The 26423-nt window shown below is 37.5% G+C and overlaps 1 protein-coding gene and 1 pseudogene across 3 annotated transcripts in view; one reads left to right on the top strand and one right to left on the bottom strand.

Moving 5' to 3' along the window:
• Magi2 (membrane associated guanylate kinase, WW and PDZ domain containing 2) overlaps positions 1-26423 on the top strand; it is a 1650859-nt gene that overhangs the window by 707975 nt on the left and 916461 nt on the right. The window lies entirely within an intron of this gene.
• Positions 13515-13895, bottom strand: LOC103732224 (annotated as a pseudogene).

Raw genomic sequence — 26423 nt, 5'->3', positions numbered from 1 at the left:
TCTCTCTCTCTCTCTCTCTCTCTCTCTCTCTCTCTCTCTCTCGACTCAGACATTGCAGTCACCCTGAGCCTCCTGTGGCTAGATGCCTAGTTTCTATAATTCTTTAGACAACTATATTACATTTCTGCAATTTACTTGCGATGTGTTAATTGATATTCAGAACTGAAAAATAAGAATGATACTATACATTCTGAATCATTTAGTGTTAACATAATGTTCATTTAAGTGGTAATTTAAAAAAATTAGAATGTCAGGCAAAGAGAAAGAATATCTGTGATCACGATTCCCAAAGAAGGAGCCATTGTTTAACTACTTGAATATTACAGATGAGTTTCCACTAAAATGTAAAGAAACTAGGTAGCATGCATCCAGGTAACTGGGGACATGTCTATTGTTTTCTATGAAGGGCTACCTTAACTCCGTTCTCTTCAGCAGATAATTATGGGAATGTTTTTTTGTGCTCTGTACTTTAGGACAGTCTATAATTGCCTTGAGTGAAGTCAGTATGTAAAAAAATCATTTTGACCTCAGGCATACTGTTCATTCTGTGTAGAATGCTTTATATATTATTTTGTGTTTCATTTTTCTAATGTTAATTTCTTAATCTGATTTTCTTGTAGTATGATCCATGGACCACCTGTCTCCAAATCTTACTCACTTAATTAATGCGCCATCACTGTTATCATCTGTAAGATAGTTAAAATGGTTTGCACAGGGTAGTCATGAAAACGTAAGATTTAATTTATTGAAATATACTAATTTTTAGTCGGACACGTTTCTTTCCATTAAATACACAGTTAAAAGTTAAAGGCAAAGATTTCGCTAATACAAAATATTTGCTTTTATTCTTTTTGTCTCTCTTCTCCCCTCCCCTCCTCACTTTCTATTCTTTTCTTCTTCCTCTTTCTTCTCTCTGTCATTTCTCCTTCTTTTCCTAAAAGCTCTTACCAGCTCAGCCCATAACTTTATGTTAATGCCTTAGGTAACAATCTTCATAGATCCGCTAGAGAAAATAAAAGCTCTGTTTCATTTCTAATTGATATTTTAACTTCTCGACTCATCCAGTGAGCAATTTTGTTTTCATTTTGTCTTTGTATCTATGATATAATGTGAGACATTCAGTTTTATAACAGACCTATCAGCAACAGTATGAGAATCCAAAGAAGTGATGAAAATTTCTTGCAATTATTAGGAAAGTTCACAAGCAAATCTGAATATGAATTAATTATAATGTATGTTTTATATTCAATATGTCACATTTTCTACTTTTAATAAATATAAAATGGTTTCCTTGTTAAATGTACAAAGAATGTACACCTACATTTATTTATGACTTCATAACTATGCATTTCCTATGCACAAAGTTCTAAATCTTTCTTTTCCTGCTATAAAGCAGAGTTTCACATAAGTCCTGCCTGTTATTTATCTAATAAAATACATTACCAATGCCTTCATATTAATATATAGGCTTTAGTAACAGAGCTACTACTTTGAAAGAAAGAACTGGAATAAAGTACATTAAATATATAATCTAAAGTTGGACTTAAAGAACAAATTTTAAAATGTCTGCTGTATTTTAAAATGTCTGTTCTCTTGGTACATAGATGGTTTCCATGGAGCAAATTTAGGAGGACTTTTTAAATAGAAAGATAGTAGAATGTTATCAACAAACTTTTTTCTTTCACTAAATGCATCTAATAGTGGAACCCCCAGAAAGTATACTGGATGAATTGCCAATGAGGCCTCCCAGATGCTGAGTATATTTCTATTCTGCTTTGATAAAAACTCTTAATTTGGAAACATGGACAGAGGTGGAGCATCACACCAGAGGTAGATTTTCTGTATGCTTAACAGCGAGCATGTTTATTCTGCCTGCAATGCTTCCATCAGCTGTGATTTTAAGGATGTGTTGAAATCTGATATTACTATGCTCACTGTGTCGTTCTAACCCATTCTCAGTCCTAACCTGAGGTATTGTAGAGTAGGATTTAGTCCTCACTATCATGGCTGTCTACCACCAAGAATGCGGTGAAGGTAGAAATTAGTAATGACTTGGAGAGGTCCTGCACAGCTAACATAACCATATTTTACTTTCCTAATTATTCTGATCAAGGCTTTTCCACCATATATACCATGCATTGCAGACAAGAGTCTCACAGGCAGTGAAGCCAGAAAGTGCCTAGTCTGCTTAAACCAGTCCAAATATTTAGCTATTCTTTAAGAAAAGAGAATAGAAAAGGTAGCAGCCAGATGCTACACTGTTCTGAATACTGCCCTAAGGAGATTTGGACTTACTGTAATTCAAAGCAATAGAAGAGAACAAAAATGCAATAGCACTTTCTCTGTAGGAACGTCTGAACTATGGTTGTGAGAAACAATGCAACTTTTCCTTTAATAGCCCAATAAAATGATCCTGAGCCCCATAGGAGGAAGTGCCCAGTATCAGGCCTGCCCTCATAATACTTAAAGGACACCACCAATATTACCCTCTTCCATTCACCAGCTCCTGCTGATTTCCTCACTCTGCTCCTACATCTTAGCTTCTAAAATGACTGTTCTTTTCCCTCATGTTGCCTTGTCCCTCCTTGGAAACCATCTGATTCCAAGACACCAGTGGGTGATTGGCGTTTACAGAAGGCTCAGAAAATTGATGAATAATTCAAATAGCAGCTTTGAGTATTATTTATCACTGTTCTAGCATTCCATCAGTTTTCTTCTGTGGGAATTCTCTCTTGGTTGAGTTACCCCATTTTCTTAAGGCTGGCTGTGAATCCAAGTCAAGGATCCTATCTTTTCAAGTTGCCACTCTCCAATGCTGAAGACCTTTTTAAAGTAACACCATTGATCTCTCCGTTCTTTATCCTTCCTCTAACTTAGAACTGAGAAATCTTTACACATCCAAAATTGCATTAAAAGCCTTGGGTAAACAAAAGCCTATCTACTGGGGTTTGGTGAACTCTAGTAGCAGACCTGAATAAATTTACCCAAATATAGGAAATTTGGTTCTTAATAGAGGTGGATTTTAGACTAGTGTCAAGGGTTTAAGTGCCAAGCCGTGCTATACAACGTGCTATAAGACACAGAGGAAAACATTGAAATGCTCCCTTCTTTATGCCATTCTATAGTTTGGACCTTATATGTCACTCATTAGTGTAAGTGATAAAGGCTTATTTGCTAGCTAATGCTGTTTGGGTGAAGCCTTTAGGGGAAGGGGCCTGGTGGGAGGCCTTTAAGTTCCTGAGGATATACTGAAAGGCAGATTTGGAGATCCTGATTCTTTCCTTTTTCACCTCCCAATCATGACGTGACTGGTTTTGCCCTGCCACCCACTCTCTGCTGTGATGTGCTACCATAGGTCTGAAGCAAAGAGTCAGGCATAGACATTTAAAACTATAAACCAGGGGCTGGAGAGACTGCTCAGCAGAAAAGACCATGTACTGCTGCTCTTCTAGAGGGTCTGAGTTCAATTCCCGGCAATTCCCAGATCGCAACTGCCTGTGACTCCATTTTCTGGAGGGATCTAAACTTCTCTGACTTCCATGGGCACTTGCACTCATGTGCACATAACCTTACACAGACACACATATAAATAAAAATAAATCTTAAAATTATAAGTTGAATAGAGCATTTTGCTTTACAAATGAATTGTCTCAGGTTGTTACAGTCATGGAAAACTGGCTAGCACACACCATAAGCAAACATCAATTCCAGCTGAATCAAATTCTTTTGAGACAAAGATACTTAAATTTTTTTTTAGAATACATAAAAGGATATCTTTATGTCTTGGGATATGGAAATATCTCACAAAATTTGTATTTTGATCTACAAAAATTATAACCATAGAGTCAAATATTAATAAAACCAAATAAAACAATTTTGATTCCCCCTCCTCATGAAAAAAATTCAATAGAAAACCAGATTTAAAACAACCACAAAGAATGCAGCTAAAATATACACAGAATAAATGAATATATATTTCACTGAAGGAAAATATAGCTGCACAATGAAGACATAAGAAAATGCTCAACTAGGCAGGAGATGGCTCACTGTCAAATAAAGGCACATGCCACCGGAGACCTGAGTTCAGTCTCCAGGGCTCACATGGCTGAAGGAGAGAACTGGTTCCTGAATATTGTCCTCTGGCTTCCACATAGTATACAAACACATACACACACAATAGGTAAATATAATCTAAAATATTTTTAAAGAATATGCTCAGCAGGGCTGGAGAGATGGCTCAGAGGTTAAGAGCACTGACTGCTCTTACAGAGAACCCAGGTTCAATTCCAAGCACTCACATGGTGGCTAGCAACTATCTACTAACTCCAGTTCCAGGGTATCCAATGCTCTCTTCTGACTCAGCGAGCATTGCACAACATGGGTACACTTACACACATGCAGGCAATATGCTCACACACATAAAATAAAAATAAGAAATAAAATATTAAAACAGAATATGTTCAACTACATTATTAATAAAAGAAATACAAATTAAGACCACAAAGATATGAATACTTTAATTACAATGGGAAATTCTAATATGGCAATACAAAAAAGAATTTAAAATGTGGAACAATGATAAATCATGTGGTACTGGCAAGAGTGTAGAAAGAATTTGTAAAATATTTTCTTATTTTCATGTGTACTACACTAGAACAGGTGTATGTTTTATGATCTAACAATTCCATTCCCAGACATGAAAAAACATGAACATCTGTACGAACAGGTATGTTATTGTTTACAATAGTAAAGACATAAAATAAGCAAGAGAACGTGTAATACAGGCATACATCAATACAGAAGTGTAAATGAATAAACTCAACAGACATCAACTTGGATGAATCTCAGACATTATCTAAATGAAAAGAATCTCAGAAGACACCCTACAGTGATGCAATTTTTATTAAGCTCTAAGCAGAACTGAATAATGTTTGCTTAGCAGTACACAGGTAAAAACAATGCAGGGATCAAACAAATATATAAAAAAACCTTGAGTGTAATCATAGTGGAATGGGCTCAAGAAGCAATATACAGGAAGCTGCCAAAGTAATAATATAATATAATATAATATAATATAATATAATAATACATGTGTGTATATGAGGAAAACTGAACCCAGGACCTGTCTTCACTAATCACATGCTTTACCACTAAGCTATACACTATGCCCAAGGATGCTTTCTTTATGTTGTGTGGTAGTGTTACCCTGTTTGTTTCTGTGTTATGTTTCACAGCTCTATGTATTCTCCCTCTAGGCTCCCAAAGAACACTGTACCCCTCACAGCTAGAAGTATACACTGGGTACAACAGCACCCAAAGGGTTGCGCAGGCCATGAGTTGATGTCCTACTCTTAAAGCCTTTGACCTCCAACACAGATCTTGCTTTTCATTGTTGTTTAGGGTATCCTTGTTAGACAGAGTAATTATAATAAGACTGAAGGTTGCCAGAAAATCCTATTGGAAAATCATTACTAAATAAAAAAATCATGATTTTTTTTCCTGGTTTTCCTCAATTATTTTGTTTCCTTCTTTGAGACAAAACAATGCACTATAAAACTATTGGGGTTGAATACATAGTCATAATAAGGAGGTAATAAACACTAAGATACAGTTTTAAGGCTTTATATTAAACAAGATCATTGCTGTGTTCTATGAGGCAATTAAAAAGAAAAGATTTCCAGCCACGCTATATTCATTCTGTGTTAAAAATAAAGGAAATGTCTATTTTTCTCTGAGAACGATCTCACTTAGGAAAAATTAATTAAAGTTTAACCTATTTAATATGTTTGTTCTCAGGCTAGTTCTTGTTGGTTTTCAGTACAGTGTTTGCTAATGAACAATTAAAGTGTCACGTACAGCGTGTCACATCACAATTTGGGTGCCTGGCGCCTTGACAGCACAGGCTTGCTTCACACAGAGCAAAGGCACAGATTCCCTTAAAAGAAAGCCCAACTTCGGGGACATAATTTCCTAAGGAAAAAGGTGGGAGCTAAGTCCTATGACACTACATGACTGGCCATGAGACATCAAAATTGCAAGGAAATAAGACTGAGGACTCTAGGCCTCTCTGAAAGATGAAGTTCTAGTTGAGAGTATGCATCACTGGAAAGATGGAAAATCACCCCTTTATTATTCAACAGAGGTACCTACTTGTCAACTGCTAGGCTGAGTAAAACTCATAGAGAAAAGCAGTTTGAAACTGTAAATCCTCTTTAATTCTAATAATGATATCTATGATGTCTTCTTCCAGTAAAGTATATCTGAGGGATGTTATGAACAGACGTGGAGGAACATTAAGCTATATTCAGTGGGTTAAAAAAAGACCTGGACTGACCTTTATTTGACTTGCGTTCCAACCATAAATACCCATGAAACAGGGTCTCATTCTGTAAGTCAGGCTGGCCTTGAACTCACTTTATAGCCTAGCGAGCCCAGGCTGGCCTGAGACTTTGCTGCAACTGTCCTTCCTTGGCCTCCCAGGGGTTGGAGTTCCATGCGTGAGCCTTCATGTGTGGCACCTGTGTGATCCTGAGCAGGGCACTTCACTTCTCTAAGACTATATTTGTTATTTGTAAAATAGCTCATAGGAAAACACTTACTTATGACATTCATCCTACATGTGCAGTAACATTATCGTCTCTTCTGCAATTTCAGGGGATCTATTCATCAGCCACTAATATAGGACAGGCACCCAGACCATTTCCTATAGAATTAGGAAGTGATAGTAAACAATTAACTATTGACCATGGTGCGGCAACAACTTATTGACCGTTTGCAGTAAATCAGGCACTAAAATGGCTAAAATGTGATAATCCACACTGCGGTTGCAATTCTGAAGTAAATTAATATGATGCCTTTAGAGCTGAATTTTGATATAGAAATTGTTTTATCTTGTGAGAAAAATTCATTTAGAGAGAATTTCCCCCTGCTACAGAAAAAAAATGTTTAAAACACCATATTAAATACACCATGTATACTTAGTTCTCTGAGACATCAAGCATTGTATCAGTCCTAAATACCAGAAATTTTGTCTTTAATAGATTGCTTCTGTTTTCCTGGATGACAGGAAGAGAGATCTCCTTGGTTTCTGTACAATGTCATTGATCCTCCTTGGTGTGGCACTGTGTTTCCTACTCTAACCATTTATTTCACTTCTCCCCCCACACACTCAGATTCAAATCAAAACTGAACAGTGCTGCTTCTACAATGGCTGTATGTTCACTTCCATGTGACATCCATTATGGCCAATTTGCAGCTGAATTGGCCTAGAACATTTATAAGTTCTTAGATCTTATATTTCCTAATCCATTGGAACGTGTGTGTGTGTGTGTGTGTGTGTGTGTGTGTGTGTGTGTGTGTATGTGTGTGTCTGTGTATGCATGCACTCACCCATGCATGCACACAATTAGGCTACATTGGTTGGCACAGCAAATACTTTACCTCCTGAGCCATCCCCCCAGCACCTAGAATGTTGTGTTCCTTGGTGGACTGCATTGCAGGCTTTATACACTCTGTCCTTCCTGTTGATTCTATAGCCTGAGTGTTGTCCTGCTGCACTTAGTACCAGGCCTTCCATGCTCTCCTGTGAGGTTTCTCCAGCTAGCTTCAGTTGTCAACTTGACACACCTGAAAGTGGGAACCTCAGCTGGGGAATGTCCTCTATCAGACTGGTCTGTGGGCATGTCTATGAAGCACTTTCTTGATTCTTGATTGCTATGGGAGGGCTGAGACTACTGGAGGTGATACCACCCCTGAGCAGTTGGCTCTGGGTTATGTAAGAAAGCCAGCTGAACTCGGGCCAGGGAAGCAAGGCAGTAAGTAGTATTCCTCCAGGGTCTGTGTTTCAGCTTCTGCCTCCATGTTTCTGCATTATCTTCCCTCCATGATGGACTATAAGTTGTAAGGAAAAATAACTCCTTTCCTCCCCCAAGTTGCTTTTGGTCAGTCCTTTATCACAGCAACAGAAAGTAACTAGGAGACCTCTCGGCAAAGCAAAATCTGTATCTTGAATATAACTGTGTATTCAGATTTCATATCCATCTCTTTCATGTAGGATGTATGCAATTCGTATCTGTAACAGTGGTCTGAATTTTCTTCTAAATGATACTTATCCCTGAACAGTAACAATTTTAGCTTATGCAGTAGGAACTTGTGTGCACTGACAAGCTCTCTGCATAGACTAATCTCTCCAAGAGGAGATTCCATGTCTAAGTTATATTTGTATTTTAAAATATCTAGACTACTTCTAGCATATAGTAGCTACCTAGTGAATATGTGAACTACTAATTATGAGGGGTCTTTATTAAGAGGATTATATTTTGTTATTAATTTGTAATACCATTGAGTATGAGCATGTGTAATTATAAAGAGAATCACCATTGTTTAATATCTTTTTGCAACACTTAAGCTACCTATAATCTTTCATCTATAATGATAGCAACTGCCAATCATAACTGTTCCAGCAAAAGACTATGTTATCAGTTTCATGTCACTTTGATATTTGCCAAAACATTTTAACAGATGATATGATTTGGTTCATTGTGTCAGAGATTTTGGTCTATGGTTGCTATGGGTTTGTGGCAAAGCAAATATCATGATGGAGAAGGTGTGATAGCACAGAGCTGCTTATCTCACAGCACTCAGGAAGCAGAGCAAAACAGCAAAGGGGCCATGGACAAGGTAGATTCTTTAACGGTGTGACGCACATCTATTTCCTTCAACCAGGTCCACCTCCCCGTTGCCCGTTCATGAACTTGTGAACAGGTTAACTCATGAATAAAATTAGAACCTTCTGATCCAATTGCCTCTCGATGGTTTTACCAGGATTTCAATACCACCATGAGCCTCTTGGTGGTACAAGCCATGTCCAACCCACAACAGATCCTAAGAGATGGTTCCTGTAGTCATGGGAGATGTGGCTGAGACATAGATAGATATTACCTGGGGAACCTTCACAAGCTGGTCTGGTTTTGGTTTGTAAACCTTTCCCCTACTCAAGACTAAATTATAAACAGTTTTTAATATATGGAATCGAGAAGAGCCACACAGTCTCCTGTGGTGTTTCATTACTTTCCTGAGGACCCTGTTACTGATAAAAATACTACCATTAATTCAAGGGACTCAGGTTTGGAGAAAAAAATTATCAGAGACTCTGTTGTAAATTATGTCTAAATAAGGGATTCATTTTCGCAGAGTTATCATTAGTTCCAGGTGGCAGTTTAATAAACACTAGTATTATGATAAATAAGCTGAATGAATTTTAGGAAATTATCACTGCCAAACAAGAATGTCTAAAGGCCTAGTAATTGGTCAAAAGCTTTTTGCCATCCTGTGTTGGTAATATCAGTGTTATCTTCACAAGATAAAACATTCCTAGAGCAATAAGCATTACCTGTTACAATTAAGGCTGATAAATTGGGAGTCAACAAGGTGCAGCCAATTGTGAGTATGGAGACAGTCAGACCATTTGCATTCCATCTTTTCTCATAAAGACTTGCTGGACACCCACACATCTTACTGACATGATTAGAACACATGAATAGCACATTAAAAATTGCCCGTCATTAAGCCTAAAAATGAGGTAACAGTGAACTGTAGTGAATTGTCTATTTTGAAAAAGTAATGCTCGTTTATAGCTTGTCTCCTTTTTTTCATGACTATACAATTAATAGAGCACTTTTCTTAACATCATTTTCTTTCCTTCACAAACTGATTGACATTGCTTCCTCAGGCTCAATGGGGCATAGTGTTGCAAATGTAAATGTGTAGTGATCAAATGACATGTTATATTAAAGATCAGTGTTTTGCCGTACTTCTAAAATGCAAAAAGTACTGAATGAAAATTAGATTCATTATTAACCGAGAGTTTTGCTGAAAATCTGCTCACAACAGTATATTTTTGCTAAATTTTGTCTTTCACAATATCTAAGCTAAGCATGGTGGCACTTGCCTTTAATCTCAGCACTCGAGAGGCAGAGGCAGGCAGATCTCTTTGAGACTGAGGCCAGCCTGGTCTACATAGTGAGTTCCAGGCCAGCCAGGGCTACAGAGTCCCTGTCTCCAAGTACAAGAAAAAAAAAACAATATCTTTTCCAATCTCATTTTTAAAACATTTCCTTTTTACTGTACACCTTCAAATGAGATCTGCTTCCACTATAACCTGATTCATATAACCTGATTCATTCTTACATGCTAGCTACAATGACCTATCTAAGACCCCTCCTCTGTGGATATAGCACCCATTGCAATGTAAGGAATTAAAGCCAAAGTCAAGGTCAGTCATAGGAAAGGTATTCACATCCTACTTAACAGCAGGCTGAGCACAAATGTTTCTATCCATTCCCTTTGACATTTTGCTTTAGCTTGGTGTTTTTCTGCAGACAGTCACAGTGACTTCAGTATGAAGAAGCAGGCCTTATGCTTTATTTTGCATCCTTTAAAAGTTGTACTGTTACCTTTTCTCTCACAGCATTTAAATCCTTGGGGAATTTTTTTAATAATACGTTAGAGTGATTTAAAAACTGAAATAACTATATCATTCTAAAGTCTTATGCTAGAGGCCATATTAATTGCTTTGTTGTGTGTTTAGAGCTAACCTCCTCTCCCACACAATATATTAAAATGATAAAGGAATTGTTCTTCCTTTCACTAAGAAAGAGATAAATCCTGGAAAGAGATAGCAGTTCATATCCTGACCCAGGTCATTTGGTAATTAAATTTGTAAAACTGAAGCAGTAAACTATTGTTTTCTTACTGTGTTTGAAGGATAATATTCATTTGATTTTTCCAGGGACAATGTTGATAGGAACAAATCCTTTCAGGATATGGAAAATGATGCTCCTGTGGTAACATTATGCTAAGTGTTAGTTTGTGGTTAAAACATCAAATCTCCAGAACAATATAGTTTCTTCTCACATTTATAACTAGCCACTTTGGATAATCTACGAAGTCATTTTTCTAGAGTAGTTGAAACTCAAGAGAGTTTTTAAGCATTTTCTCTTTAGCTTAGGGATAGGCTTTCAGTTTATCTCCATGAGCTTAATCCTTTCTTGAGCATGGTAGCTATATGCTTTCCTCCTGTGTTTAATAAACTATTGAAAAATGGGTTCTGGGTGGATTATTCTTTTTTAATATTTGTTTATTTTTATTTTATGTATATGAGTGTAAAAGCCTGCAAGTATGTAAGTGCACCTGTGTTATACAATGCCTTTAGAGGCCAGAAGAGGGTGTCAGATCTCCTGGAACTGGAGTTACTCATAGTTGTTAGTCAACATATGGGTGCTGGGAACTGAACCCTGGTTCTGGGCAAGAACAGCCAGTGCTCTTAACGCCTGAGCCATCTCTCCAACCCCTGGATGGATTATTCTTTTTCTGTGTATTTTTGTTGAAATATGATTCATATACATGAAATATCTTCCTTTAAAATATATAATTGAGTAGGTTTTACTATATTTATGGTATAACACAATTGTAATTCTAGGATATTTTCATCACCCTTGGAAGAAACACCACACTTCATACCAATCACTCCCCCAACTTCCTACCCACCCTCTCCTGGGAATCAGGAATCTGTTCTATCTTTGTGGATTTTCCTGTTGTAGACAGATCATGTCAATGAAATCATATAATATGTGATTTTTGTGATGACTTCTTACATTTAGAATTAGATTTCAAGTTTTTTTCAGGTCCTAGCATGAATCAGTACATCGTTGCTTTTTATAGCTGAGTAAGATTCCATTGTGTGGATATACCACGTTTATTTGCTCTTCAACTAATGGTCATGTGACTTATTTTTGCCTTTTGACTATTATGAATAAAGTTAATAATGGTACCATGAATGTTTACATGCCAGTAATTGTGTGGGTAGATGCTTTTATTTCTCTCGGGTGTCTAGGAAAGAAATATATTATTCTTATACACTTGTTTTAAGTGGGAAATAGATCAAGTTATGTCACTATTTACACAATTTTTATACAGAGTAATTGATTCATTTCATTAGGGAAGCAATCACTCCTCTAGTGACTTGCTATGAATTCCTGAACAAGGATATGAAAAATATTCCAAGCTGTTTAGTCTATAAAAACAGGAAAAAATCTGGGATTTGAGACAATGTGCAAGTGCAATATAAAAGAACTTGCTCAAAACTGCATTTTTTTTTAAAAATCTTTTTGAAGCAAGGTCTCCCTGTAGCCCCAGCTGTCCTGGAACTTACTATGTAGACCAGGCTGGCCTTGAACTCACAGAGATCCGCCTGCCTCTGCCTCCCAAGTGCTGGGACTATAGGTGTATGCCACCACGCCCGGCTAAAACTGCATTATTTTAACATTGAAATTCAAAACTATCACAAAAAGTCAACATTAGACAAGATATGCATTAAACACTTTTTGCTACATTAAGGATTTTTGTCAGTGTAAAAAATCTGTAAAACTCCCAATGAAAAGGGTAGGTTAATAAATAACCTTTTATGTTTAAAGTAAATAAAAGAAAGAAGTATCTCAATGAATTTTAATAACATAGACAAATGTTATTAAAATTAAATATAAAATTAAATATAAAATTAAAGCACAGACAATAGCACTCTTAAAACAGAAAATTGCAAATGTGCATTTGCTCAGTTTTATAAAAAATGCAAACAATGGGGCTGAAGGGATGGCTCAGCAGTTAAGGACACTGGTTTTTTTCTTGCAGAAAACCCAGGTTTGAATCCCAGCACCCACATGGCAGCTAACAACTGTCCATACTCCAGTTCCAGGGTATCCGGCGGCCTCTTCTGTCCTCTGCAGGCATTGCATGATACGGGTGCACTTACCGACATGCAGGCAAAACACTCATACACATTAAAAAAAAAAAATGCAATGTTTCAAAAGATTGAAATTTGTTTTTTTCCAAAATGTTAATACTTTCCTTTATGCTTAGTGTAGTTTTTCAAGTTTTATATACTTACCATAAATTACATACAAAATTAGAGAAAAATGAGTTGAATATTAAAGTGTCTTTATGCTCATTATCAAGATAGTTCAACAAAGCCTGATTCATTTTTAATAAGTACATTCAGTGTGTGTGCATAAATCTCAACAGAACTCACTATTGTGCTGGATATAATGACATAAAATGTATACATTCAACAGTTCTGGAAAGGTTAGCATGCTATGTTCCAAAACTGAATCACCAAGGCCCTGAAACAAATTGACTCATGCTTCTAGGCTAAACATTTGCTTGCCACAACTTGAGAGACTGGGAGTTGCCAATGGCATTTAAAAAAGAAAAATTCAAGTCATTGACTTGTATTCTTCACATACTTCCTAGAAAAAGAAATATAGGGGCTGGAGAGATGGCTCAGCAGTTAAGAGCACTGGCTGCTCGTGCAGGGGACCTGGGTTCAATTCCCAGTACACACTTGGCTGCTAACAACCTCCTGTAACTCCAGTTCCAGGGTATCCCGACGCCCTCTTCTGACCTCTGAAAGCATTGCACGACACGGGTGCACTTACTTATATACAAGCAATACACTCATACACATAAAGTAAAAATAAAATACTTAAAAAAAAAAAAAGAAATGTCAACAAGTTAGAGCTGTCTGAGAAGCAAATCCCTACTGGCATAGGGCTTTCTGTTTACACGTGGGAGTAGCACATTAGGCACGGCAGGTGCATTTGTCAGCTGCCCCGCTGCAGACTCAGCCCTTTGCACACTTGGAACAGCCGACTAGGCATCAGGAGCAACAGCTTTCCTGCAGAAGGTGGACTTGCATTCTTTGCAGGTGCAGGAGCTGGCATAGAGAAGGAGCTACCTGTGGAGTAGGAGCAATTGGAGTCTATGCGGAGATCTGGCAAGGCAGGAGATGCAGATGCCCTGCGAGTAGCAAAGTGGCAGTCAGGAGTGGTCGTGAATGGCATTTAATGGGGGCAACTCAGCATCTTGAAATGCATAGAACAGGCCCTACAGCAAAGAGTTATGAAGACCAAGAATATACCATGGAAGACCCTGAAATAGATGATCCATATTTTGAAAATCATTTAACTAATGTCGACACTTCAAACTCACAATAATCATTAAATTTTATTTGTTTTATTGATTCACATGTATTGATTATACTTAAGACATTTTATAATTAAAACTTTTTGGCCTTTTTTCCTTTGAGATGGGGTCTCCCTGTAGCCCCAGTTGGCCTCAATCTCACAGAGATCGGCCTGCCTCTACCTCCCAAGTGCTGGGATTAAAGGTGTTTACCACCATGTCCAGCTATAATTTACATTTTTTTGAAAATATCATACATGAACACTACATTTATGTGATTTCTACCCCTCTCTCTTCCCCTCCACCTCTTCCCACAATAATTCCCACGTTCTCTCTCAATTTCCAGACCTTTTCTTTATTATTGTTACAAACAGATATACACACACGCACACATATGTATATATATAACCTACTGAGTCAGTGTGATAGCTCAACATGTTGCCTACAGCTTGTACTCAAACATTTGTAAACTTTTTTTAGACTCAAAAATTTAAAATGTGGTGTCAAATCTGAAGTTGGTACTTGTGTGTAGGAAAAGCTCATACTATAAATTTTGCAGGGAATTTGTGACGTATCACTTAGACATGGTACTGCTTAAAGTTAAAACGGTAAGAAAATGAGAATTGAGTTTTTGGGAGTCAATATTGCTTAATGAAAAATTATTCTGAATTTTGAAAATTTATTTTTAAAACATTTTTGTATCTCAGTTTCTCACTGATACTATAACCATTTAGGGATTTTTTTTTCTTCACTAAAGTGATAGCATAAATCAAATATATTACAAATGTAACAGAGAATTTATATGAAATTATATTCATTAAATTATTTGATGTATTGCTTAATGAAAATCATGACTATATTGTTAAGATTCTTTATTGAATTAAAAATGACATAAGCAAACTAGTAAGTAAAAAAGTCTATAAATGTTTGTTTTCAGAAAAGGCATAGGCACTACTGAAGTCTAACTCAAAGTGAAAATTACATAGAATTAAGATGACTGAAGAATGCTGGGCATGGTGGTGCAAGCGTTTAATCCCAACACTCAGGAGGCCGAGGCAGGGAATCTCTATGAGATCAAGGCCAGCCTGGTACCAGCTGGGGCTACAAAGAGACCCTGACTCACCCCCCCTAAAAAAGATGACTGATGAAATAGCACAGTATCTGTTGTGAGCAATCACTAGAACACTGAAACTTGCTGAATTTAAGCTAGATAATGCTAATATTTGTATTTGACAGCGAATTTGCATGGGACTGGGATGGAACTGACTTAATTCTTCAGCTTGGTCTCCCACTGTGATTCCCTTGAATCTTTGAGCTCCTGCATCTCTCCATTCAGGCTTGGGGAAGGGTAAGCCTTCCCAAAGCCAACAGCCAAGCCTTCCCTATAATGGGAGCTTATGTATGCTGTTTCCTTTTGCATGGCCAGATCCTGTTTCAAAAATGAACCCCAACTCTGAATGCCTACCCCTCCATTTAAACAGGTTATTCTCTCAATACAATTCTTTACCGTTCATGATGCCTGGAATTATATGTTTATTTGTTGCTTGCTTGCTTTAACTTCTTTATTTTCTGTCTCTGATACTTTGATACCTGATGGCTAAATTTCACTCTGTGGACTATAGTACATTCAATACCCAAAGATTTGGGGCTTAGAGATGAATACCTGGATGATTTTAGAAAAAGGAGTCAAACAATATTTTTATTTTTAAAGTTATAATTTTTTTTGGGGGGGTGGGTTAGGGAGCACCATAGAGTGCATGTGGAGGCCAGAGGCAAAAATATGGGAGTCAGGGTCTTTCCTTTTACCATGTGAGTCCTAGGGATTGAACTCAGGTCATCAGGCTTGGTAGCAAGTGTCATTATCTACTGAATCATTTCACAGCCCTCAAATGATATTTTTAAGCACTAGATGCTATTTGCTCATTATATATGTGCTGATAGCTCATTAGTCAAAGAGCTAGATTACAATAAAATGCTGGGGAAATAGCATGGAACCCCAGTAGGAGAGACACTCTGGAGCAATACAGAGAGGATAGATTCTTGGATGACCAGAAGAGGATTTTTTAAAAAATATTTTTAATTGATTTTTTGTGTGTATTTCATATAGAACATCTCAAACAATTGTCTTCATCTTTATAACCGCATCCCAAATGGAACCCTCCTATAGCCTTCCCACCCCCACTGGAGCTCATAGATTCTGCCATCCCTGTCACTGTCCACTGCGTTGTCAGTGCCCCCAGACATTCCCCAGGGCAAATCCATCCACTGGGTCTAGTCAGCCTATCTAGAGTCCCTTGTTTTAGGAAGATCAGCTCTTCCTTGTCTAGCAGCAATCAGTTGCCAACGTTCCTTTAGATGAGATTGGGGTCTGCTATTCATTTTCCAAGTTCTATGCTGGCTTACTGTCTGAGAGTCTCTTAGAGGATTCTTGAAAAGTAATGCCACGCTTTGACCTAAGGAAGAACTGAGTGTCTTCCACATGAACCCAGGGTGATTATTTCCCAGACAGAGGGATTCTCTCAGATCACCATATAGGTCTGAGGGGTTAATTTTCCATTAGCTTCCAAGGAAAATACAGTAAGTATAAAGCATTTTTTTAAACATTATTTGAGTGTTCTGCTTTGTTTAATGTGACTATGGGAAGCAAAACAGAAGCAATCATTTGGAGGCTGGATGGGTCTGCAGCTTAGGAGAAAGGTTTCCACCAGACATGGAGCTCTGAAGAGTTGTCATTTGCAGAGCTAGGAATCTGAGACATGTGTAAGTGTGGGATCTTTTAGAAATAGCATGACAGCTGAGGAAAAACAGGAGCAGAGTTGGAAAAAGAACCAGCAAGCCTGAGGTGAATGGGGGAAGGAAGAGAGCAGGAGAGAATGTGCAAAGCAAGTGAGTGAAGAGCTGGGCAGCCAGCGAGGACAGGAGACCAGAAGCTTCAGGGCAGCACATGTGCTGGGAACCTACTTGACACTTGCAAGGTCACTGTGATCTTTAAGAGAGCAATTTCATTTTAGTGTCAAGGTTGAATTCCAGCTATCATGGGATGGTGAATGATTAAGCAATATGGAACTCATGGCTGCTTGTACATTTTTACTGGTCATGAAGAAGACTGAGGAAGAAAATCAGCATTTACTTTGGGCCATGGAGGTCTGTGTCCAAATGAAACAGAAGCATGGTATTTGATTTTAAGATAACCAATAAGGTCTAAGAAGAAGAAAATGCAGGGGGAGATGGATGACATAATGGGTGTGGCTCAACCCCTGTGAAATTTCAAAAGGAGGTGAGCTAGGTGTTTGACAAGTTTCGTAATGTACTCACACCAGTTAATTTTTGAAATGCAATAACATTGTCACATGGGCCTTCTTATTCTGACTGTACTGTAAAAACAAATGAGATTCAGAAACTCTCAGTATTTCACCCAAGGGCACATAGCTAAATGTTCACTTTGAGGTTTGAAACCTTGTCTGTTTTGAAATCTCATGTTCTTGGCATTAAGCACTGCTGACAAGTTAAAGTTACTGCAGCCACAGCTCTCAGAGCTGGTAACATTCACTTATAAGTCAGGGATGATTGAAGGCAAGGAGAGCTTTTCTTGGCTTAATATTTTATTTATTGTTTACATTTATTTATACTTAATGTGGGAGTCCATATGTCTGTGTATTTGTGAGGTTGCGTTCATGCCAAGTTATGTGTGGAGGTCTGAGGACAACTTCCACAATGTAGGTTCCAGAAATCAAAACTTGAATGGTTAGTTATGGCAGCAAGTGCCTTTTGCCTTTACCCCACTGAGCCACCTCCCCTCCCTATCTCCTTTTGAAAAGTTTATTACATTTACTTATTTGTTTGTTTATTATTTATTTATTACCTGTGCTGTGTTGTGGGGGGTGACATGCAAGTGCCGTACTCTATATGTAAAGGTCAGAGAACAACTCGAAGGAGTTAGTTCTCTCCTTCCACCACGTGGCTTCTGGAAACCGAACTCAGGTCACCAGACTTGGGTGCCTTTACCCTTGCTCAGTTGTCTTGTCACTGTGGTCAGCAGGTCGGCATTATCAATATGCTAGGGAGATGGCTAGGAATGCACATTTCCAAGTTCACCCCAGACAAGACTGAGTCTCCAAAGGCAGGGACTGGGAATCTGTACTCTAATGTGCTAACCTTCCAAAGAAAGTTCTAGAGGGCTTGATCATACTCAAGTTACAACAAAAGTGTGTTTATTTGAAAACAATTAAAAATATACACATAAAGATGCACCTGAAATTCGAAAGGACCTTCAGTGCTATCAGAATATCATGTTGATGACTACCTGAATTAAATTTATATTATAATTGAAGTGGTTAACTTTAAAGAATCCATAATGTTTATTTAAAATGTTACAGAAACCTCAAGTTTAACTGCTTGAATAAAGGAAACAGAATCACAACTTGAAATCATTGAACTTCAGAAAATTTATTTTGGAAAAGAAAATATCTGATGCATAAAATTATACCAGCATTAAAAAAAAACAGTCTCTGTGATCAGAGTTAATGAAATCTTTGATAATTATGGCATGAACTACAGCACTGGAGAGTCACCAAGAAAAGATATGTGTTTCTGTCGTATTTTTCATTTTCTATTTTCTTTGTGAGTAAATTGATAATGGGCTCCTAGATTCTGTTTCCTATAAAGAAGAATATAGCCTTTAGTCCCTAATTACTTGAGCATTCTGTGAAAGACAGATATCAGTAAAGTAGGGTTCTTGTTTTTAACATCACCAAGATTTTAATGAGAACACAATTCTTCCAAAACTGTGCAAGGACCATTCCCACTGCTTTCAATAATTCATGTTATACATGTACTTCTGGCTACTCTGTGTTTCTAATTGTAATCATTTGTATTTAAACTTTCAATAAATAATAGGTAGCATGAAATCAGATTATACTTTGTCCTGTGAGCAACTTTTATGGTCTCAAACTTTGCTTCCCATTTTCCTCTTTTAAAAAAAAATGTGTTTGTTTTTATTTGTGTGTGGTGTATATGTTGTGTGAATACAATATGTGTAAGAGTGTGCACACCCATGCATATTTGTGGGGAGGCCAAAAAGGAGGTGTTTGTCTCTATCATTCTCATTATTCGCTTGAAACAGGTTCTCTCAATGGACCTAGAGCCCTGGAGCTTGCTATGTTTTTTTGGCTAGGTTGGCAGCCAACAAGCCCCAATGATCCACCTGTCTCTCCCATTCCCCCACAGCTCTGAGGTTATAGGCATGAATGATCACACTTTTTTTGATGTTTTTATTTTTGCTTGCTTGTTCAGACAAGGTCTCAATGGGTAGCACTGGCTGACCTGCAATTCACTATGTAGACCAAGGTGGCCTGGAACTCACAGAGATCTGCCTACCTCTGCTTCCTGAGTGCTGGGATTACAGGTGTGCACCACCACACCCAACACTTTGCTTTTTGTTGTGTGTGTGTGTGTGTGTGTGTGAGAGAGAGAGAGAGAGAGAGGGAGAGAGAGAGAGCTGAGGATTCAAATTCAGGTCCTCGTGCTTGTGCAGAAATCGCCTTTACCCACTGAGCGATGTCTCCAGCCCTCTCACTTCATCACGTACTCTCATCATTCCTTTGTAGTTCTCTTCCCACTCTTCCCTTTCCCTCCTTTCTAAATCTCATTCCAATCTGCTATTTTGCCTTATTTCTCACTTTAGAATAACAAGGATATCTTTCAAACACATATACATGAGAGGTGCTAACAAATGGTTGCAATCATTAAATACTAGAAAACAACAGTGTGTATATTAAATGTTCTATTATTTCTTGGACTCTTTCCCCTATGTAAATTGCCTTTATTTTTAATGTTATATTTTATTTATTAAACAAAGAAAATTTGTATTTTACTTTGATAACCTATTTATCTAGTAATTGATTTATTCAATTTGTTTCATCATATGCATATACTTTCTATATAATATTATCTAATCACTCCGTTTTTTCCTAGAAAGAAAAAAAGAAAAATATTCAATGTTCAATTTATTTTATGGTGTTCACCACTGTATCAAAGGATGTATTTGTATGTTTATATATAGATGACTGAATGTTTGAAAATGAGAATTCCCTATTAACTACACAATATGCACGACCAAAGTGTTTTCTCTAATTCAGAAATGAGACATATATTCACTGAGTTAGGTGTAGCTATGACCAAAACACCTTAGAAAACATAAATAGAGGAAAAGTTTACCTGGGCCCGAAGTTTCAGAGGACTCTGCCATGGCTGCTTGGCCTCATGTGCTTGAGCAGAAAACATCATGACAGCAGGAAGAGGAGGAGACTACTCATCTCATGATGGACAGGAAAGGAAGTGGGGATGGAGGAAGGGAGGGAGAGATAGGAAGGGAGGGACAGAGAGAGAGAGGAATTGGAGGAGAAGAGAGAGAAGAATGGAGGGGAAGAGTAGGAAGGGGAGGGGAGGGGAGGGGAGTCCAGGACAAGATATGCTCCCTGTGACCTTCTTCCCTCCAGCTAGGCCTTATCTCCTATCCTTGCCTGAATTTCCTGACTCAGGATCAAGCATTCAACGCATGTGCCTTTGAGAGACACTTCTTACTGAAATTATCATATATATGTAGTTCTTTTATTTTTATTAATGTCTGGACCATAATATTGTGGAAAGAAAAAACAAGTGGGTAAAGAGGATAAATGACTTGGCAAAAATTGACTAATTAGTATTAGAATATGTAGGATCAATTAACAAAGATTCAATCTCTAAATTAACCTGATTCTAAATGAATGATCCTGGGCCATTACATATATATTATTTTTAAGCTTTATGTCTGCCTCTTAGATTTTAGAAACACAAAAAGAAATCCTCATGATAGTGACTAAGCAGGATATTAAACTGAAGCTGGACCAATAGTCCAGTCTAGTCTAGTCTAATTGACTAGACCCAGCACAGGCCATTACTTGGAACAAGCTTCTATAGGGAGTGCCATTCATTTATAACTTAAAAGTCAAGCTTCCTGAGCAGTGATAAGGACAACTGAATGCTATCAAGATGTATGAGGAGAGACAGTGTACAATGTCAAGGAAGCTGAAGTGATGTTGCAGGTAAATTATTTCAGAAAACTTCCATATTCATGCAACTAAAAACTGAAGCCTTAAAGTAATGGTTTCTTCAATGGGCTTTTCCTTAGAAGCTTTATTTTTATCTAAATAGCTCTAAGAGATAGTTTGCTAGTAAAAGGCCACAAATGAAACACTACAGATTTTAGAAAGCAAAATATGGTCAGTGTTTGAAAAAAAGAAAGCAATAATAAAATTAAGCACTCTCAAAGTTACAAAGCTGGGCTCTAAAATACTGTTGTTGGAATTCCTTTTGTTAATTTAATTCATCAGTAAGATTTAAGATAAATATAAAAATTTAATTAAAAATATTATGCAATATACCACCAAAGTTTAAGAAATATTTAATCATTGTAAAGAAAGAAGGCATATGTCTTCATTAAGTGCTTCCCTTTGTAGGAAGGTTAAAGTGCTATATCATAGTTAGTTCATTTTTAGAAGAAATTCATTACCCAATGAACACCATAGAGAATAAAGAGAGGCCGTGCCCCCAGATAAACTTGCTTTGCAATCACCATAATGACCAATTATTCTGGTATCAGCATTCATAAGAAAAATGGAAAAATTCTGAATATCTGTCAAGGAATGTACCCACCTGACCCAAGAAAATTTACAGTCTATCAGTGACTGCAAGTTAATTTAATCAAAGCAAATATAAATATTAAATGCATATACTTTGAAGAGTAACTTAAATTAGGATGGATTTTTAAATGAAGAAGAAAATAATGAGCACAAAAATGGAAAGGAATTATATGTTTCACTGGCACCTGAGAAACTAAGAGGATTGTGAGGAACAAGACAGGGACTCAACACCTGCACCCTGCTGGGTGGATCAGTCACTTAGTTTGTAACTCAACTGAAAAAGCAGAAACAATGACAATTTTTACCTCATATAATTGATTTTAAAATTTAAGTGAATTTATGTATGGTCTATGATAAATTATGGTCCAAATCAGTATGATTCTTTCACTATTGTTACATACATGTGTAATAAATCCCAGATTCCTATACAAACGATAAGGAAGGAAGACTGAGTATAATTTCTAAGAAAAACACATGTAATACTTGTGATGAGCTAGAAATTCTGAGTCCAGCATAAGCTTGAGGCACTCAGCATCTTAAATTTTTGAGGGTGGTGGTGGAGGGGTGGTAGTAGGAACACTGCAAAGCTTGTACCTGTGCTTCAGCACGGGGAGTTGAGAAAATACCAACAACACTGAATTGACATGTTCTTAGTAAAACTCATTTCATTTATTCATTCACATGGAAATAACTACGCCGACCTGCAATAATGATCACTTCCAAGGAAAAGAGTTGCCACTGATGTATGGAAACTGTATGTTGGCATCACTTTATGGAGTTGTTTGGCATTTATTCCTTTGGTCTGTACTCATTGGACTTCTTAACTCATTGATTATCACTGAGAGCATAATAACTCAATATGAAATTTAATAGAACTTGGACTTTGAGAAGAAAATTTTAATCCAGTTAAACTGCATAAATGAAAAGTTTTATTGATAATACTTGAACATGTCTGGTAGTATGCTATAACATACAGGCATGGTAGGAAAGCCCTGGAATAAGAATTAAAGAGCTCATTCCAATTCTCAACTTTACAGTCAACTTATTCTCATAGCTTTAGACAAATTCTTTGACTTCTGTGTGTAACAAATCTGTACTGGATAAACAAAGTCAGCTGAAGGTAAGTAAACAGAGCACACCTGCATCATCTGGGAATTTTATCCTGCTTCTGAGCATTGTATTGATTGTGGTATTGCAAGAATTAGTTTTTCACATATCTATTCAAAAATACTGGCACTCCAGGTCACTTTGCTGGACCCTCCACAGGCTATCTGCACCCACAACTTGCACTTGGCCTCCTGATCTGCCTGCCACAAACCTGCCTACTATCTGACAAGTATACCATACACCACTTATTGAAGAAGCCTCTTTTTGCCACAGATGGAGACTACTACAGAGTTCTACAGTTGGCCACCCACAGAGAATATATGTTTGAGAGATTGCCAGCCCTAGGAGACACATAGTAGACCCTCTATACCTAAATCTCATGGAACATAGTGGAACGAGGGGTAGAAAGAATATTAATACATCTCTCAACTTTTGCCTGTGAAACTTCTTCATGCAGCAGAGTTCAAAGTACACAGAAGGCCACAACTGGTCAAGTTTAAGAGAGTAAGAGACTGTAGAGTGCATGTCCCTGGATAGGACTCCTATATTAAATTCATCTACCCATGGCTCAGGGACCATTTTGGAAGAGGGGGCTGAAAGACTGTAAGAGCTAGAGTTAGTAGGAACATAGGAAACAGGCTTACAGGCATCTGAGAACTTGCTCATATGAACTTGCAATAATGTTGACAGCATGCACAAGACCCAGGTTGACTCAGTCAGACAAAAACCCAGCATAGAACTGGGGAAATGGGCAACCTTAGCCAAGGAACTATTGACAATTGATTATTGCCGGGTGAAGGAAAGCTGATCTTTAAGGGAGTAACTCTAGATAGGTTGGCTAGACTCCAGTGGATGAACTTGCACTAAGGGACTTCTAGGTACAAGTGCTTGACCAGATATAGGACAGAATGCATGAAATTAGGTGGGAGGGGCTATGGGTATGTGGATGGGGGGATCTAATTTGATTAAGATCTATTATATAAAATGCACAACAACTCAATAAAAATATACATTTGAGGCTAGAGAGATAGCTAAGAGTACTGGCTATTCTTACAGAGGATCTATGTTAGATTCCCAGCACCCACATGGAGGCTGATAACTACCAGAAATTCCAGGTTCAGGGGCTCCAATGCCCTCTTCTGACCTCTGTGGGCACTGCATGACATAGGTACAACTAACATGCATGCAGGCAATACACTCATACATATATAATTAAAATAAATAAAAATATTAAGATATATGCATTAAACATATGCTGTCTATATATGGTAGTTACAAAAAAAGAAAATTGTATATTGATACCTACTGTTAACTTACCATTTTGTAATAATTTGTCATTATAAACACTAACAAAATAATAACAAAGCCAAGAGAAAGAGAAAGTCAGCTTTGTCACTGTTGGTGTGTGGAGGGAACTCTATTACGCAGCTGTAATGGAGCTAACCAACAACCATCTCCTCTCTGGGAAAAAAACAATTATACGTCCTTCCTTCTCTATGGTTCAGACAACATCTGTCTTCTGGTCATAGGAAATTGTTTGCATAAATAAGATAGGGTTATGCATATTTCTTATGATAGGCTCGAGGTTGTAAAATATCCTACAGTGTTTTAAATACCATGAAATATTTGAAAAATATTAGCTTGAAAAATGTGATTCACTTGACAGCCTTTCAACATGATATTAAGCAGGTTCTCATGTGGATAGGAAAAAAAGTGAAACTGTTCCACCTGTACTAGGTGAACCTTGCATACCAAGGGAATCTTTGCTAATATTAGAGACTTCTTCAACATCAGGAACACCACTCTTGTGGCCATATGGCACACAGAAGAAAGTGGTCTGAATCCAGGTAATGCTAATTAAGTGCTAATTAAATTAGTCCCCATTTCTTACACAGAGTATATTTGCTTTATGATACAGGAGCCTTAATTTTAAGAAGCATTTCACATGAGCTTTATTCCTACACACTCATAAACAGTAATGTCAAACTTTATTTTTCTAATTAAAATAAATGGAATAAGATCCCCCCCCTTTCCTGGATAGTAAGGAATTAAACTTCTCATTTTGATAGGCTTCTTCACTCCTTATGGTTACACAAAAAGATCCTCATGCCTTTAATGTAGTTTTTGACACCATATTCCTCTGAGAGAGAAGAATGTGCTATGCTCACTGCCCATGGTACATTCCTATCACTGCCTGCTCTCCACCTTTCCTATTGCCCCTGTGAGAAGCAATCTGTTCTCAGTACTAACAAGACTTGTGAATTAGTTAAGTGAGAGATCTTGTCTCAAAAATAAGGTGTAAACTGTTGGTGGGATACACATTGGTATAGCTACTATGTAGATCAGTGTGGAGGTTCCTCAAAAATCTAGACATAGATCTACCATATGACATATGCATAACATTCCTGGAAATATACCCAAAGGACTCTTTATCATGCTAAAGAGATACTTGCTCATCCATTTTAATTGATGCACTATTCACAATAACTAATGAATGGAAAAGCCTAAATGCCCATCATCTGATTAATGAATAGTGAAAATGTGGTACATGTCCACAATGGAACTATATTCAGCTGAAAGAAAATGAAATTATAATATTTGCAGTTAAATGGAGAGAACTGGAATAAAAATTATACTTAGTGAGATAACCTAGAGAAAGAAAGACAAATATCACGTATTATTTCATCTGTGGATCCTTGGTCACGTCTTTAGATTTGTGTGCTTTGGAGTATCTAAAAAAAAGACAGAAAACTAGAAAGGGTTGTTGGTAGTGCTGAGAAAGAGCTTAAGGGAGGGGGATAGGAGAACACGAAAGATAGGAAGGAGAAAAGGAGAATTATGGGGCAGATGGAAAAAGGTGGAAAAAGGCACGGGAAGAGATGTCAGAGAGTGAGGTGGACGAGGGATAATTAACACTAAGGGTGTTTGAAAAAGCCATATGAAAATCTAGTCAATAAGCTTCCTAAAAATTATATTTTTAAAAACTCAGCTCATTATAGTTACACTACATGTCAGGGAAGCAAACGTTCCTCACAGATGTCACAAAAAGTCCAGTGCCAGGTACAGGATATACCCCTTCTAGTTGTTAGTTGAGGGAGACCCTCGATATAACACAGACTATTGTCATAATTCTTGGTTGTCCACCTGAACTTCATGGCAAGACCCTCTTGGTGAAGACACCACACACTTAGATCAAAGGATATGGATAAATAAAGCTAGTACTGAGCCGGAAGCTCCCTCCTTGCTGGATGGCTTTCATGGGATCAGAAAGTGCTACGTAGGCTGCTAGGGGAGAAAAGTTATCAACAGAGTTACTCAGCTGTGAACACTGTGAGCTCAGATAATGACCATCTTGACAAGATATGTCCATTGGTGCATGGAGGAATCACAAGGCCTCACATCTAACTTAAGCGCTAATGGCAGTTGATGGTTGCTGGGGAAGGGTGAGTCAATTTTCTTTAGGGGTGTGGCCCCTGATAGGTTGCCTATGCTGTAGTGATGGCCACACATCCTTGCCATAGGAGCAGAACTAACTGGACTCAGTGGATTATAAAAATAGATTTAATTTAAAAAATTTAAAGTCACATGAAATTGGTAGGGGGATGTGGAGGGGGTTCAAGA

The sequence above is a fragment of the Nannospalax galili genome, unplaced genomic scaffold, assembly GCF_000622305.1.
Source record: "Nannospalax galili isolate Female #2095 unplaced genomic scaffold, S.galili_v1.0 scaffold312, whole genome shotgun sequence".
In the NCBI taxonomy this organism is placed as follows: domain Eukaryota; kingdom Metazoa; phylum Chordata; class Mammalia; order Rodentia; family Spalacidae; genus Nannospalax; species Nannospalax galili.
Note: the sequence above shows the minus strand (reverse complement) of the source record. Positions and strands in the feature narration are given on the sequence as shown.